The sequence below is a fragment of the Triturus cristatus genome, chromosome 4_2 (genome assembly GCF_964204655.1).
Source record: "Triturus cristatus chromosome 4_2, aTriCri1.1, whole genome shotgun sequence".
Classification (NCBI taxonomy): Eukaryota; Metazoa; Chordata; class Amphibia; order Caudata; family Salamandridae; genus Triturus; species Triturus cristatus.
In genome coordinates this window covers 365,374,165-365,392,536 of record NC_140586.1, presented here as the reverse complement: position 1 = coordinate 365,392,536, position 18,372 = coordinate 365,374,165, and the positions used below count along the sequence as shown (strand labels likewise).

The 18,372-nt window shown below is 45.4% G+C and overlaps 1 protein-coding gene across 2 annotated transcripts in view; it reads left to right on the top strand.

The window, feature by feature from the left end:
• LOC146833896 (carboxyl-terminal PDZ ligand of neuronal nitric oxide synthase protein-like) overlaps positions 1-18,372 on the top strand; it is a 1,023,200-nt gene that overhangs the window by 317,518 nt on the left and 687,310 nt on the right. The window lies entirely within an intron of this gene.

Here is an 18,372-nt window from a genome sequence, read left to right as displayed (position 1 = left end):
CTAATATTCTCGATCTAGACATCAATCGCGTCATTCGTGACATGATATTGCAAAGAGAAGAAGCTATTCAAAATATTTTAACATATGATTAAAAAGTGTGTAAATACAAGTTGATTACAAAACAGAGAAAATACGTAATTACGCTGTATTTCAAATTGTATTCATAATATCAGTTATAGTTTGGCCATTTGAAGTATTAATTGAAATAAGTAATACTGCACACCTAACTACAAACTCGTTTGGGTTTATTTCAAATGCTAAGCAAGATTTGCACGTCAACATGGCCGCTTTCAAATTTTATAAATGAAAGTAACATGTAACTAGTTTGGTGGTCCGTCTTTCATCTAGTTCAGTGCAGCTAAGAGCTGTTCATGTCTGTAGTCTCTAAGGTGTTTTTTAGACAGCCGTCTGGGTGGAAAACTTGATTGATTACGTTGAACATTTTTTGGGGGAATTTCATAAAAAATATTAGGGTTTTGATGCAAGTATTAAGAACGTTACCGAAATAAGATATTCTGTTTTGATAATAAAAGGTATGTCCTCCAAGAAGCACAAACAATTTGTAGGTTTTAAAACAAGAGATTGCGAGTCTTTCTGAAACATAATTATATAGAAATCTGCGTCTTCACTGCAGTTTGCAGGCAAATGGGTCCTCCGGTTGGCAGACTCGCTCACCTTTTCAAGATGGCCGCGGTAGAGCCACTCTTTCCTTCCCGGTGCTCTATGAGAGCCGCTTCTGTGTTCGAGCCCCTTCCCAGCCCCATAGCAGAATCGCAAACTGGTTGCTGTATTCGGCTTCGCCAGTCTGTCCTTCCCACACGGACAGCAGCAGAGCAACTCAGCATGGATCTGCAGATGCTGAGAAGGCGCGTTCGGATGTACATAGATCAGGTGAAGAGAGCACAGCAGTGCAGGCGTTACATGCAGTGACCGCTCCTGCAGTGGTATTACCCACTACACGGTCTGCACATATTTCCTGTCATTATTGCTGTCCTCGATTTTGTCACACTCACCACCTTGCAATACCAAACAAAACACAATATCTCAAACACTGCACACTGCTACCTTACAATGAGTATCGTGCACGGTTGGGATTAGATATGCAGCTAGGAATAGCTGGGGATGCTTGGTGCTTGTGGGGAGAGCACAAGTCCCAAAAAATATAAGTGGGGATACTAACCAAGTTAAGCAGTATACAAGTGACATCGTGGTGCCTGGCGTCACAACGCATCATCACACATGGCATGAAGTGACATCAAAAGAAGTGCCATCAGATATTCACACCTCACACATATGTTTATCAGGTCTATCATGAGTACATTTAAGCGCACTACGAGATTTAACGATTGAGATTTTGCATCGGGGTTGTGTCAATATAGTGGCGCAACCCTGATGCAAAATCTGGGCCAAAACTAAGACATTCATTTTGTTTTCAAACTCAGCCACTAAGAAATTGGCAACAAGGAGAGAAACCAGGATGTCTGGTCTGTTTAATTAGCTGCAAAGACTGTATTTTAAAATATGTTATGGGGTTAATGTATGCATTGCAGAGATGCATGGCCAGTAAATCTTTGAATACAATAATAATGGTAACATTAAATTGAGTAGCACTATAGAAGCAATAAAATGTTTAAAAAAATTATTTGTGTAAATACTGGGACAGACCCAACACATCTGACATTCTTACAGTGCATGCATATCTCTTGTATATAGGGACTGAACAAAATCAGAAGCATGCCACACTTAAGTACCTGTGAAGTGATAACAAGCTATGGGCCTTTGTTTCCCCTCCATTGCATTTGCATCTAAGTGTGAGGCTCCAGACCATGCCCAGCCAGGATCATATTGTAACAACAAGCATTTGCAATGCAATAGGTCTCGCATTTATACAAGTTTGAGCTATTGGCATTGTAAATGACAGTGCCTTTTACTCATGTTTTAAAAAAAAAAAACTTAAATAAAAAGTAAATAAAAAGCAAGTCTCGCATTTGCAAAAGTTTAAGCTATTGGCATTGTTCATGACAATGCCTTTTTTTTATCTATGTTATAAAACAAACACATAAATAAATTCCATTATCATTTACAATGCCAATAGCTAGTGTTGCATTGTTATTAGCAATGCCAACTGCTCACACTTTTATAATGCGAGACCTATTGCATTGCAAATGCTTGTTTTTTCATTTTCAATCCTATGCAGCCTCCTGGCCCTATTCTTGCGAAGTTCAGCTGAAATGTAACATCTTGACTTTTGCTCTGACATTCTCTCCTAATTACACATTTGTCCATGCATGGTGGATGTGTGCCACACATACGATAACAAGACTCCATGTGTGGTGAGAGTATAATTCCTATGACCAGTGTGATTCATTTTGAATTGCTCTTGGTTTAGCATGGCAGTTGATGGAAGGTGGATGCATATCCCCAGAAAGTTGAAACGCATTGCTTGCTTTCCTGTGGCTGGAGGTTTGAGACCCAGACACTCAAGTGATGGAGGATGGAGACAGGGCTTTCTTCATAAATTCAATGTGGACCTTTTGACAAGGTCTGGCGATTAATTCTTCTAGAGCACTTCCACTTAGTGGATGGTGGGGGAGAGTGGGCGAGTTAGCAGATTCTGGTGTTAAAAATGAAGAAATGTGTATGCAGGGCCTGTCTTTTTCATTGGCCCTGATTGCTACTTCACGAAGACTGATAAAGTCCATGGGAAGAGAATTCACACTTCATTGTGTCCGTGTTTTAGATAATCCTGCTGTGCAAGTCATCCCCTTGCACAAAGTTTGGGTATGCACTGAACTCCCTGAGGAGTTGTAATGACCTACAATGCCTCAATTACTATAAATTCAATAAAGATTAGTTTTAAAAAAAGATGTGCTTCCACCCAGCAAATTATATTTGAAAGGGAACCTTTCTGGTTCCGGGACGTTAGGCAGTTATTCAACATCCCCTGTCTGGAAAATGAGTATAAAGGTGGGATCTAAACTATCACATTTTATCCAAGTTCAGAGTTCTTTATGATCAACGAAGAGAGTGATCCACAGAGTACTCAAAGAACTGCTGTGATCCAAGTCTGATGCCTGCATGACAGCCAGTCTACTAGAAGTGAGGGGACATCACATAAAGTTTGCCCGTCCTGCTGGAGACGCTCTGTGTCTGTCTAGAAGCCTGCTTGCTCAAGGACTGGATAAGCATGGCTGAATATGCAAAGGGAGAGACTGTCCAGGAGCCCGGCCATTTTATTGATGTGTGCAACACCCATAAGATGCTAACTTTCATTTGCCAGTGTACCTGATGCCAACCTAAGCTGAGAGGGGTCTCCGCGGCCACCCTTTCTGGTTCATTTACCAAACTAAATGGAGAGACACCAACTTTAAATATTATCTGGCTTGTTGGGCCTATGTACTGTCGCCAGTGAGCTGTGCATCCAGGCGTCATTGCTGCTGCTTCGGACTTCTGTGATGGACCAGAACTGCCAAGGAAAAGACACCTGCTGATTTTTGGCCTACCATGCCACAACTCTGAACCAAGGGTGCAGGCCACCAGCAACAAGCCAGAACAGTGCACCGCACAGTAACAGAAAGTTGTGTTTGGAAGACTGAGAGACTGTGTCCTGTCCAGAACCGAATATTGAAGTTTCTCACAAATGCTGCCATAAACTATTTAGCAGGATATAGTATAAACTTGACCTACTGTTCTCCCATATTGGCTGATCACCTAACCAAATAGTGTACCAACTTACAAGTTGATTCTGGTCTGAGCGTCCCCACAATAACACATACCCTTTAACAAGTGGAAGCTACAGCCATAGTATAGTGAATTGCTGTAAAAAGTTGTAAATTACCCCCCACCCACAGTCTAGTACCCCAAGTGGGTGTGGAAACTTTGATTAGTTGCAACCTGTAGCTTCAAGAAACCTGTGACTGAATCCCATTCCTGCATTTAGTCTTATACTTTGTCATGTTATTAAAATAAATCTCTTAAAACACGAAAAGTCCTGGGCTGGGCAGCATATTATTGTGTACATCGTTGACTTTTGTGTTCAGTTCTTGCTTGATTTTCTAGGCTAACAATTAAGCAAGTCTAATCAAAAGTGCAAAAATGCCTAGACTGTATAAAAATAGGAAAGCCTAGGCAGGATACAAAATTACAAAGAAAGTGCTGACATTTAACCAGGATAGCATTTGAACATTGTTTTTTGGTGCAAAAGCATTAGGGCTGCAGTAAGCAAAGCTGATGTAAAGTGCAAAAGTGACCAACATTGATATCTAAATTCTGAAGAGCCTAATCGTGTGCAGATCTGTAGAGTAAGTGCTGACATTTAATAAAGGTAACATTTGGACATCGATTTTTTGATACAGAGATACTGGTACAATGGTAACATTTGGACAGCAGCCTTTGATACAGAGGTACAATGAGTAGTTTTAACATAAAAATACAAAGGTGCCAAACATTGATTTCTAAACCGGAAGGGCTTAAGCAAAGTTTCCTGAGAACCTGGTGTTTAGGCAGGGAACAGGCAGGCTAATGTCAAAACTTGTACTTAACCTGACGAGTCTGAGAAAAGCAATCAAAATGGTCCTGCATGCCATGATCATAAGCACCTACATCGGGTCTTACCGGGGGCGTTCTTCTTGCCCAACCTGTATCCGAGTATCTGCCTTGGCCAGGGTTTGAAAAATATTCATAAATTGTACCAGTCAAATGTTCATGTGTTCTTTGGGTCTAATGACTCCATTTTTGCTGACCTAGAAGACCTGATCCCTAGGTTGTTAAATTATTTTCTCAGCAAACCTCTTCACCATTTGACCAAGGCTGGGCGGATGCATACAACGTGGTTTCATCAGCCTGATGACATAGGCAGCATTTCTTGTCTTCTCTTTGGCCACCTTCCTTCCACTTTGTAAGGAAATCTAATGTTGGAATATCACCAAGTTTAAGTGCTAGCAAACCTGTGTTTTATCTCCCGGTGTTGGGTCGCTGCCAGAAGGGGTGACTCACTTGGAGCAGCGTAAGATTTCAAGACCAGCCACCTTTGTGACAGCTTGGACACCTTTTCTTTGTCATTCGCCCAGCTTTGCAGTTTGCTAAATTTGTTTACTCGTCTTTTGAAGGTCTGATCAGGTAAACTGGTATTTCATAGGTCACTGAGCTTGAGCACCTTAATGCTGCTTTCAATATATTTTTTTGTGTCTGCTGTTACTCAGTTGCAGATTAATTTCAGACTAGACTGGCTAGTGTGCCCTTGGTGGCTGACCGCAATTTGTGGCAACACTTTATGTAGGCCGCGGGTCTGGCGAGTGACTGTTTCATCAGTGAGAGCCTGACTTAGACGATAAGGCCAGCATTCTCAATAAAATCACGATAAGCCCATCATTATTTCTGATCCATACGCAAGAGTTGGTAGCAAATTGGCTTTCATTACTGTTACCAGGGGCTTCAAGTTATGACCTTGGATGGATCTTGCCAGTGTTGTGAGGGCATGAATAAGTGCTCGGGCCTTTCCCTTAATCACCTCTCTTTGAGGTGCAAACGTCGCTCTTGCATCAATTTTGACTCCTAGATAGACGTAAGCCGATGCTTCATCAATTATGTTTTCACGAAGGTGCCATTTACGCTTGTTTAGAATGCAGCGATTAAACTAGATCGCTTTTGTTTTTTTACGGTTTATTTCCAGCTCGTTTTCCTATGCATATGAGCCGAAGCAGTTTAATGGCCTCTGTAGGCCTATTCTGGTATTGCTAAGAATTAACAAGTTGTCAGCATACAGGATTTTTGACAGTTGCTGGCCACTCAAGCTCGGAGCTGGGAATATCTGCCCATCCAGTTCTACCAAGAGGTTTGCAATATATAAGTTAAATAGGAGAGGTGCTAGCACACAGCCTTGTTTTAGGCCAGTTGATGTTTTCACTGCCCTGGACAGGTGGGTACCATCTCCGATCTTTATCTTGACCCATGTATCTGAGTAAAGCGGCCTGATTGCTCACAGGATATTAGGTGTAATTCCCCATTGTTGAAGTTTTGCCCGTAGCCTGTTATGAGGGGCGCAGTCAAATGCTGCCTTGAAGTCAACAAAGCACATATATATACAGGGGGTTACCTTGTGGAAATATACCTTTTTAGGGGTACACTGGTGCAGGGTCACCCTCTTGTCCACGGGTTCAAAAACCAACAACGTAGAGATCAGCACTGGAGTAGGAATAAATAGCAAGTTTACTAATCACTCATGAGTGGGACAACGTCCACACACACACCTCTCAAGTGCTGCCTGAGGTAGTACACTAATGTCATAGAACACAGTGCTTTTATACAGTTTTTCTACATTGTAAGCATGTGGACAGAAATAGAAAGGACACGTTTTTGAAATAGTTTTCAACAAACAAGGGCAGATGAATAACCACTTGGTCAGCAAAGTGGGAGGGGGAGCAGGAGTGTTTATGGCAGCAGAAATGATTGACAGTTAACAGGTGTACTGGCAGCTACAAACTCTCAGCACGTACATTGCTTTTAGCTGAGTCAGGAAGTGAACTAAAATAGATAGCACAGGCAGAAAAAGACAAGCAACAGAGGATGAGAAAATTACGAAGGAAAGGAAATGGACACCACAGCCAAAATGGCTGCAGCTTATGCCAAATAAAATATTACATGTTTTCCACAACCTGTGCCCTTTGCTGTACTGAGTATTAAACCCACTACCATAAGATTAATTAAAGTGCCTTGACTCCTTGTAAATCTGGTTTGGTTGAATGGGAGTCTACCGGTATTTCGTGCCCATGTCTCCAAATCATGAAGTAACCGCGTGGAGAAAAATTTAAGGTCCACGTCCAGGAGTGCGATTAAATGATAATTGTTTGGTGAGAAGGCATGCCTCCTATAAAATGGGGTGGATTATTGAGTCTTTACAGCTTTCTAGAATGATACATCTTGCCAGGATATGATTGAATATACTTTCCAGAAAGGTTGCCCGTCTTGATGTTGCATGTTTAAAGAGCGCTTGGGGTAACCCGTTGGGGCCGGGGACACAATCAGCCGGTGCTTTTTTAATAATCTTTATTAACTCAGCTGGCGTATGCACTAGATGTGCCAACGACCCAGCGGCCTCGTTGTTGTTGCAAGACTGATCAAATCTAGGTGCATCCTGGGCACTTACTTTAAAATGTGATTTCAAAAACTCCACCCAGTCAGACTCCATTATGTTTGCATTATAGGCTGCTCTTGGACCTTTTTCAATGTTGTTTATGATCTTCCAGAATTTTTTCGAGTTGTTTGATTTTGAAGCATACAGCAGCTGGGTCCACAGTGATTCTTGCTCGGTCTTTTTAAATGCCCAACTCTCCCTTTTCACTTGTCTTCTCTCCTTACGCAGATTTTTTTTTACTAGATTCTTGTCTTTGAGGTCTCATTGTAGCTGCCTGAAAAGCCTGGCTATGTTGGATCTTTTCAGGCAGATGGATCGTGGCATAGCTACATTTTTATGATACCCAAGGTGGGCTCCCTTATTTTCTCTACTGGCTCTTCCGACTTGATATGCGTTAATAAGTTCTCTAGCAAATGTTTCTTATATTTTTATTTGATTTGAGGTCTCTGCAGCCATGTCCTCAAGGTCTGTCCAATGCTTGTTCTGCCAGAACCTTGACGGGTTTCGAGCTCCACTTTAGGCATATCAGGTTTTCAGTATCAGTCTATCCCTGTAAGGCTGTTGCCACTTCATGTTTACGTAGGGATGTGCCTACTGTGATTACCTGTGGTCACTCTCCTCACCGTGGGATTTTCTGAAATCCCGCACTTGCCTGTACAGTAGAAGGGTACACCAGTGTATAATGTAGATAGGAGACCAAATTGCCTGATGCTCTTGTCCAACCTGGGGGAATATCATCAGGCTTTCAACCGTTCAGGACAAGCAGGCAAATTAATTCATAGGCCTTGACAAATTCCTCTCCTAACGTATCTTTGCGGATTTGAGAGGGCATATTTTGCGCTAGAAGGAGTCCCACTATTTCCTCATGCTCCTGGCATGGATGATGGAATAAATTGAGATTGAAGTCTCCGGAGATTAGCCTGTTCAATGGATGTGTGGAAATTTAGTTCGTAACTGAACATTATCTGCGCCATCTTGTCTCTCTCCAGCGCCGCACGCAGAAACACACGGCGGCAATTTTAGACACCATGGCCCCTCTCCCCACTCATTGCCGATCGCCAGCGCGTCCCTCTGGCGCTGCGAACATCCTCCCCACGCGCTGGCCACCCCCGCTCTCTCACACATGGGCCATAAACCCCCTCCTTCTGTGTGACCCTGCCATGGAACCACATCCCGCGCCTGACCAACACCCCCTTTCATCCCATACATGGCCATACATCCTTTTGATAACCCCCTTCCTCTGCGCCCCATTGTCCGAACCAATCCCAGGCCATCACCTAGCCCTGCGGATGCAGTTTATTGCCCCTACTGTAAGGGAAACACCCCACATCAAAGGGATTACAGTAGATCAACACCCCACCCCCTGAGACCCGACCAGTCGCACACACCCCCAGGAATTGCCGGAATGTCCAGCTGTGTGATAGCCATCTCCTACTATGGGTGGGGTGGGGACTTCTACTGTAGATATGTGTGGGAACAAGCTTGAAGTGGGGATTCCAAGGATGTCTTTCCATACATCAAAGTCTCAACAAGAATGTATCACATGTAATAAAGCAATAAACCTGTGTATAAGAGGCCAGGCCTCAGAGATGTGGTTAGAGCACCTCGAGACGATACCTTGCTGTCTGATCTGACGTGTTCTGCTCCGACGGAATAAAACTTTGTTTCCTGCCTTCCAGTCTCCGGCGCCTGCCTCTTTTGTTGGTTAATCATCGAATGGTATAAGAGGCGATTACCGCCGGGCAATACTTGAAAGGTTATCGACTGAAACTGCCGCTACCATTTAACAATTGGCGTCCCAAGCGTGGGGCCCATCAGCGACACGTGGATCCAACGGGAGAGGTCCCAACGACAGAGTGAACGACTGCAACGATCGGGAAGAGCTCCTGCCCGATAGACCCTCGTCTGGCAGCCGATCATCCGAACTTCACTGGTTCCGAGCAGACCTCTCTCGAGTGATCTACGGTCCTGACTGGGAACCATCAGGAGTGCCGCGGCAAATACGGAGAGTAGAGGACGATCGGGCGCTGGAGACGGAAGACGAGAAACTGTCCATGCGGTCCGGGTAAGGTCGTGTAACACGACAAATTGCGAAACGATTGATTGATTGATTGAAAATACTAGTATTGCTTATTTGATTGTTCTTTTTGAGATATTCACTGCCTACAAACAGGGAAGAGTAGAAATACTCTCTCTCCCTTTGCAGATAGTGAAGGGTAGGTAACCCGGACTTTTGTCCCCCTTTGTAATCTGTCGTGCCAATTTTTCTCCCCACTGATTGATTGTCCGAACATTGGTTGTTTTTGAAGAATAGTGCTCTTTGAGATATTCTCTGTTTGCAAATAACGTAGAATAGAAATATTCTGTCTAGTCTTTGCAGATAGTGAAGGGTAGGTAACGCGGATTTTTGTCCCCCTTTGTAATCTGTCGTGCCTATTTTTCTCCCCATTGATTGATTGTCCGAACATTGGTTGTTCGATATTGGTTCTTTTGAGGTATTCTCTGCTTACAAATAACGTGGAATAGAGATATTCTGTCTAGTCTTTGCAAGCAGTGAAAAGATAGGTAGTGCAGACTTTTGTCCCCGTTGTAACCCGTCATGCCTATCTTCTCCCCACTGATTGGTAGTTGGTTCTGCCCGGACCGCTTATTAGAGATGAACCATCCGGCTCCACTGGAAGGCACCCCTAATAAGGACAATTTTACTAAATATGGACTAGTCGCTGTAGCTTATAGCAAACTATGGCATAAATATACAAAGAAGGACTCCGAAAGTCAGTGGCCACTGATGGGATCCTTTGATGACCATAAAATAGAAACGCTAGAAATAGCTCTACGTAGCACTAAAACGACGCCCACTATGCTCGACAGTATCGGCATGTGGCGCAAAGAAACAACGCAACGGAAAAAGAGAGAAGAAGTAAAGGCAGAAAAAGAACTACGAAAGGCAGCTCACCTTGTCGCTAGAAAGTTAGAAGAAGAAATAAAGGAGAGAAAGGAAGCTAAACAAAAACAAGAATCTGAAACGTCAGGCCAGTGCCCTGTTAGGACCCCCTCTACGCTCTACCCTGAGTTGCCTTCCAAGCAACGGGCGAACGATGAATTGCTATTAGGTCCTCCGATCATCTATATGCCCCCCTCCATACGCTCCCTCCCAACCTATATATACCACACTCCAACAAAGTAGTATGATTAAAACGCTTTAATAACTTGTAGGTATATGCAACACTCCAACAGGGTAAAACACGTTAAAACACTCTTTTTAAACAACTATTTACATGGCAGCCTGCCGCAACATCCATCCCAAAGCATTCACCGTCCGCTTGACACAGTCCATGCCCCTCCTTCCTCGGAGTAGCAACACTGGGATGCTTTGGCCTGTCTTTTAGTCGGCTTTGGGCTATAAACACGCCCACAAAATCCATCGGCCTGTGAGGCGGCATCAGTGGCGGACTGTTGTGCGAGTAGGCCGGAGGCAACACGGTGCGCCGTTATCCGGACGGCACTGAGGTGGTGTCCAGCAAGTTGTTGCACTGGTCTGGCCATCCTACAAATGCAGCATAGAAAGACGGCGTGGGGTGCCCTGGGGGGGAGGTGACGCGAATGGGCCTCCCCCGCCTCCCCAGGTGGAGGCTCCTCAGTTGCAGTAGGGCACCCCTTAGCGTTTCACTCGCCGGCCAGCTGCAGCAAGGTAGCTGTTAACGTTTCACCTACCGGACGACCACCCAGGCGGAGGTTCCTTTCTGCACCAAGTTTCCACTAGCGCTCCACCCAAGAAGTGGGCCCCCGCAGTTGGTTGGTCGGGGGACCCACTCCGGTGGCTGTGGTGGAGAACTGCTGCTGCCACAGGACTCTCAAAATGGCGGCCGGCTCTTCGGATTCTGGCATGGTCCACTAAGATGGCTCTGGGCTACCTTGGAACTCGAAAGCTTGCCTGCTCGGGCAGGGACCCCACCCTTGAAGACGTCCTCTCAGCTTTGCAGATTCTACGGGAGCCATCGACCCTCGACTCCCGCGGACTTCCGGTGGGGGCAACCGTCACTATTGCTCGATCATTCCACATTAACTTGTCTTTGCCCCGGGCGGCAGCCACCTTGTCCCCATTTGGTGCTGTGAGAGAGACTGATTCAGGGCGTCGGCAGAGAGACACGCCTGCTGTCCCGCTTACCGAAAGGACCACGCCGTTGCTGCGAGATTGTGGTGCCCTCATGCTGACGCCAGCTTCTGTTTGAATTACCAGGAGACACTGTAGACTACCAACTCGAATCAGTTCCGGTGGAACCTCAGCATGACCCGGTAGGAAAAAAACTTTGCTCTCCCCACCTTCGAGTCACGGTTCATGCTGTCTGTTCTTTCTGTTGGCGTTAATGAAAATTTTTGAACTGCCGAAAGGGATTCTGGTCCGGCCACTAGTTAGTGGAAACATTTAGACTGTACCCTGGACCCACCCGACCTCTCCCCAAAATGGCGCCAATGTGGGAGGGACCTACAACTCCTTATGGCGTTCCGGTTACTTGGCATTGATGTTAAGAGATATGTATACGGTCTTTTTGCACATGGCGGGTGGGGGACGGGGAGGGTACTGACTGGGCATGCGAACAACCTTATTGATGCTGGTCTTCTCATTATTGATTATTTTTATTTTTGCGTTAAGGTAGTGTTGCTCATGATACTCGACGCCTCTTGCACCGTGGCCGGCCTATACGGTTGTAGGCCCGTATTTGTATATTGACATTTTCACAATAAAGGGTTTTCGAAGGAATTATGGAATCAGCGTCATAACAATCGCCTAGGTTGGTAAGGTTTTGAATAACGGCTGTCATTCCCAAACAATAGAAGACAGATAATGCAGACCCTTTTTCCTGAATTTTGGATTGGTGAAAATTTGTATCCATCACACCTGTCTTTTTCCAGAGTTGTTAGAAAATGGTTGACTGTAACTTAAGGTATCTGCCGAATGTAAGGTATGGTATTTTGTCCCATAATATGCGACTAATTGATAAACAAATGCACGAAGAGGGAACTCGAATTTAGGGACAAATAAAATAAAGCATTTTTGGTATGGTAGAAAGGAAGGATATAGTACAATGCGAAAAGGATAGTCAAGATCTGTGGTATTATACGTTCCTGCAGCTAGTCTGGTACGTGGTAAGTAGAACTTTTTCGTGTTTATGCGCGCTGATGTGCTTTGAATGCTGCCCCCCCCCCCTTCTTTTCTTCTCTGTAGGTTACATCGGAGTTCCGACTGAAGAATGGAGTGGACATGGACCGCACCGTGCTCCATGTAGGGAAAGATGTAGACAAGCGCTATGATATGGTGTGTGGAGTGCAGACCATCACTGAGAACGTGAAAAACTGTATGGTATGACTGTGCGTACGTGCCCTGATTGTACCGTATGAATGTGTATGTATTGCGTATGCCTGGGTCACTGGAGAGAACGTCTTTGTATGACTGAAATGCTTGCCTATCGATCAAGGAGATGGGAAAATAAACCCGAATATGGTAACTCCTCGTTTGAAGAAACGACTCTCCCTCTCCCGGAAGCTAGTAAATTGGAGGATGACTTAGGCCAGAAACTCGAAGGATCATTTCAGTACGACGAACCCGACTCCAACTGATGACCCAAATGTACCACCAGTGAGTCGATTTTTGTGCTGACTAACTAAGAGAAGTTAAGAATACCCCAGGTCGGGGTTCATCCAAAACCCCCCCTCAGCCCAGAAGTTAGAGATACTGGCATGTTTTAGATTCACCACTTCTTCTTCCATCCACTTAGAAAATAAGAGTTGTACCATTGAACGTCCGACCGATACTCCTCCTCTGCCTCAGTTTGGATCACCGCCTGCCCAGGGGTCGGAAGGCTCCACCGTGATTATAAACACGACTGGACTAATGTCCGGCCGGAAAAAGAGGAGTAAGTATTTTTCAAAAAATGAGGCCTCCAACAAAATTGCCCAGAAAGGGAGGGGAGTAAAAAGTCCGACCACCCCCCCAAAATGAATTACGGAAAATACTGAAAATACGCAGCACGCATAGAAAAAGGATAGGAAAGGAAAGGTCCCCTTACCCAATATAGCTCTGTGTCTTCGTCTTAGGTTTCTGTGCTTGATGTATGTACTGTTACACTCTATCCAGTATTTGTGTGTGCGTGAACGTTGAATTTATGTTTTCCCCCAGCTTTTTTATACGTAAAACTGCTCTATGTTGTGTGTACACCAAGAAACCTATTACCGTACACGTTTCTCTCTCTCTCTCTCGTTTTATGTCGTACGTGTACCAAATAGCCTCCTTGATGCGCATGTCTCTCTCTCTCTCTCTCTCTCTCTCTCTCTCTCTCTCTCTCTCTCTCTCTCTCTCTCTCTCTCTCTCTCTCTCTCTCTCTCTCTCTCTCTCTCTCTCTCTCTCTCTCTCTCTCTCTCTCTCTCTCTCTCTCTCACTCTCTCTCACACTCTCTCTCTCTCTCTCACACTCTCTCTCTCTCTCTCACACTCTCTCTCTCTCTCTCACACTCTCTCTCTCTCTCTCACACTCACTCACTCACTCACTCACTCTCTCTCTCTCTCTCTCTCTCGCTGAAGGCTCCTTTGTCCTCTTTTTGAATAGATGACGACACTGTACCTCATCAGTATATGTATAATTGGCCTAAACACGACAGTGTTCGAACAAATTGACAGAAGCAAAACGACCGTATTTTTGCCACACTACTACCTCTCCTTTCTGTAAAATGGAGAAAGAAAGGACAGGTAAGACGACTGATGTCTCCCAATCTGGCCCTTATAACGGGAACTATATGTCAGTGGTTTTTGTTGTTTTAGGGCTCTAACGACTCCACCTCCATCGCTCAGAACCGCCCCGCCCATTGCACAGAAATAGAGCGTCTAAGCACCCCGTCCTTCCAGAATAGTCCCAGTTCTGTACTAGCCGTCCCTGGATATTTCAAGCAATACAGCTGATGACCTTGTTTTCAAAGATACATCGCCTAGAACTGATAAAGGTTAACTATTGTCTCAAAAAAAAAAAAAAAAAAAATGTTTAGCTTGTGTTCCTCCCCGAAACAGATATTTGTGAGCCCATGACAGTAGCACCTCGCACTTTTTCATAAACCTAGCAGTCTCTGGAGAAAAATATGAATCTACAGGGCTTGTGTTAGAAAGGCGAGTCTCTGCCGGATAAGCCGGTTCGAATTTTGATAGACGAGGAAGTTGATAGATGTCAGACTTCTTGCCACGTTTATAAGGTACAGGAATTAACACCTAGCAGACCTGATGATGGAAACTTGCAGGAACACTCGCAAACCTGCACCACAGCAATGATTAATGAGTTAGTAGCATACACTAGGAGTTAATAGACATCCACCATAGAGTGACCGATAAACGTTTCCCCGACTACTTGGGGTTGGGAGAGAGAATGAAGTGTGTAAACGTCTTCCCTGCCAGTTCTCTAAGATTCTGTTTCTTGTACTCATTCAAAGATAGCATGCGGCCATCAGAGGAGAGGGGTCGGACGTGACGCACAGCCTGGCTGCGGATCATGGAACATCTATGGCGTCGACCAAGGGGGAGCCATGGAGCAAAAATATGCGGGACGAGGCACCATTCTCAGCATGGAAAGCGATAGAAAGAAGGGCTATCCCGAAGCCCCCACTCACTGATCAGCTCGTGCCTGAAGTCCCAGCCCGTCGAGCCCGATTGATGGGCTCAGTGCTAAAAGATTCTGCTCTCCTTGGTCCGCTTTTTGATCCGATCCCACTCCACCCCCTCTTCCCTCGGCCTCCCAAAAGCACGCCCCTATCCCCCCCCCCCTCTTTTATATGGGATTTTGAACTTGACTTGACAGAAGAGGACCGAAATGCGGGTACCCCGCCTCAAGGTACCTATGATAAGATCAGTTAGGGAACAGGACAAAACAGGACCGTGATCCGAGAGCAAAGAATGGTCACACCCTGCAACGTGAAAACATGGATTTGAGCTGGACCTTGGCTCCACCGCCGGTGCTCAACAGTGCCAACGAAAGAAGAAGAACAATCAGAGCTTACCAGTGATGGCTCGCTATAATAGGACACTGGAAAGAAGAACTCCCTTCCCTGACTGTAACTCATGTTGAGTTGAATTCCTCTCCCAACCGCTTTCGTATTGACTATCTTCCAATCGAGTTTTCATGATATTACATCGGTCACTTTCAACTGTACACTGATAGTTAAGAAACATTAACTTTGTATAATGACAATTGTATAACATCAGCCGTGCACATGACTATGCTGTCTAGTTTGATCCACACGAAGTCTAGGCCTTAAGTAATGCACGTGATATTCCTTGTTTTGCAAGAACATTTTTACGGTATCCTGTTTGTGTTCAAGCGAGCTTCCCTCCTCCTATCTCCGGGTCTGACATATGACGCAGCTGATGTAATTTTGTATGCACTACCTCCTCGCCTATCACATCAACTACATGAAATTATGTACAATTGTGCCAGATCATTCCTGTCTGTCCTAAAGACTCTGAACTTTGAAGCAGAACGAATGAAAGCCCTGTATGAAGTAGAAGTACGTGGTATTATGGGGATAGATCCGAACTAAACAAGCTGGCGAGATATGTTAAAAGGGAGGACTGTGGAAATTTAGTTCGTAACTGAACATTATCTGTGCCATCTTGTCTCTCTCCAGCGCCGCACGCAGAAACACACGGCGGCCATTTTAGACACCATGGCCCCTCTCCCCGCTCATTGCCGATCGCCAGCGCGTCCCTCTGGCGCTGCGAACATCCCCCCCGCGCGCTGGCCACCCCCGCTCTCTCATACATGGGCCATAAACCCCCTCCTTCTGCGTGACCCTGCCATGGAACCACATCCCGGTCCTGACCAACACCCCCTTTCATCCCATACATGGCCATACATCCTTTTGATAACCCCCTTCCTCTGCGCCCGATTGTCCGAACCGATCCCAGGCCATCACCTAGCCCTGCGGATGCAGTTTATTGCCCCTACTGTAAGGGAAACACCCCACATCAAAGGGATTACAGTAGATCAACACCCCACCCCCTGAGACCCGACCAGTCGCACACACCCCCAGGAATTGGCGGAATGTCCAGCTGTGTGATAGCCATCTCCTACTATGGGTGGGGTGGGGACTTCTACTGTAGATATGTGTGGGAACAAGCTTGAAGTGGGGATTCCAAGGATGTCTTTCCATACATCAAAGTCTCAACAAGAATGTATCACATGTAATAAAGCAATAAACCTGTGTATAAGAGGCCAGGCCTCAGAGATGTGGTTAGAGCACCTCGAGACGATACCTTGCTGTCCGATCTGACGTGTTCTGCTCCGACGGAATAAAACTTTGTTTCCTGCCTTCCAGTCTCCGGCGCCTGCCTCTTTTGTTGGTTAATCATCGAATGGTATAAGAGGCGATTACCGCCGGGCAATACTTGAAAGGTTATCGACTGAAACTGCCGCTACCATTTAACAGATGTTATACATTTTTTAAGTGAAGCAAATGTGCTGCAAGCTTTTCTGACGTTGCAGCCTTCCTCTTTGGGTTTACATACACATTTATGAGGACAAGTGAATCGTGTAGATGCTTGGCCCGGCCATTCACTCGCAAGGCCAGGAGGCATGAATCGTCCATATGAAATTCTTCCACCTCCACTGACAGGTTGGTGTTAATGTAAATAGCCAAGCCGCCTTTCGCCCTTCCAATTGTGCTGCTTTTCTCGGCTGGTTTCCTAAATTCTTCATATCTGATCAATGGAATACTACCGTGGGACCATGTCTCCTAGAGCAATATTATATCAAACGCTCCTAGGAACTGTACCTCTACAGGATCCTCAATCTTTTCCTGCAGCTCACCTATATTCCAGGATTAAATCATTAGGTCATCCTGTTCAGAGGTGGCCACCAGCTCCACTGAACCGTCTTTACAATTCTCAGACTTTGAAAAAATGTGGGTAACCAGCACAAGTCATTTGGAGACTTATAATTCGTTATATATCTTTAATGTTTGGAGAGGCCTTCTTCTCTATTTACTTCAGTGGTGATGTTGGTTTGGCCCAGTTTGCACTTTGTGTAACCACTATGTGCCTGTCCTCCAGTTGCCACTCTTAATACCAACACAGTGGTAACTGGCTTCGTGTTGGGGTGCTGCTCGGATACTAGTGGGTGAGGATCTCTGTCCCCCTTATGTGCTATCACTTTAGTGCCCAAGCCGTCTCCAGCTTTTTCCTCTCTGGGACCAAGGCAGGGAGATCTGAAGCGGCAAAGGTGACGAGAGTAGGATCAGAGTGCTGTTGCCCACTTGCTGGTAAAAACCTGATGGCAAAGATGTCATCTGATACAACATGACCTAGACCTGGCAGCACCTTTGAGTTTTAAAATGCTTGAGCAGTTTAGTACATCCTGCGGTCCCCTAGATTCAAATTCAGGGAACCATAATAGCAGATGTCCCGTGTCACTTGGATGACAAGTTGGCATAGGGTTTCGCTCTTTGTGGTCATTGCCAGGTTCTGAGGGGGTTCCCTCCCCTCATTGGGTCCCGAGTCAAGGTTCCTGGTTGTCTGCCATATCTCCTCAGATTTTTGCCCTATTAAACTCGAGATTTGAGTTGCTTCTTTCTTGAGGTTTGTACCTTGATTTTCTTCCAGAATGGCCACCTCCACATGTTCATTGCTGTTAATGCTTTCAAAAATTGGAACTAGGGAGAAATTTAAGGCACCTGCGTGACTAGTGCGAATTTTGTTCCTCACCTTCCTTGCACCCTACTTGTCCCTTTTTGTCATGTGGGGTGGTGTTTGGGCTCATCCTGGTTTGGAGACGGCATATATGCCATATCCCTGCCTGTGTTTGGATCTCTTATTTGCTCAGGGTGTATGGGCTGCTCCTCTTGGCCGCCCCTGCATAACAACTACGGGGGGTTGGTGGTATGGTAGCCAACACCCCCACGCGTTGACTGATTTTAACCTCCCTGAATATTCCTTCCATTATTACCGGCAATTGTGTTAATCTGTCGACTACCCCCTTACAGGAACATATAGTAAAGTCATTAAGGTGGTTTGTCTGGACCCTCGTGATCCGGGAACTTGATTTTTCAAGCTTTTCATCAAACCTAGAGACAAAGATTGCCATGGTATTGAGAAAGTCCACCCAGATGTCCATTTTATTTGCCTGGTGCCTGAGGGCCATAACTGTCGCTTGACTTGAATTCAGGATTGCCGCCCACATGTTGGTGGAATTACTCATGGGTTGTGAA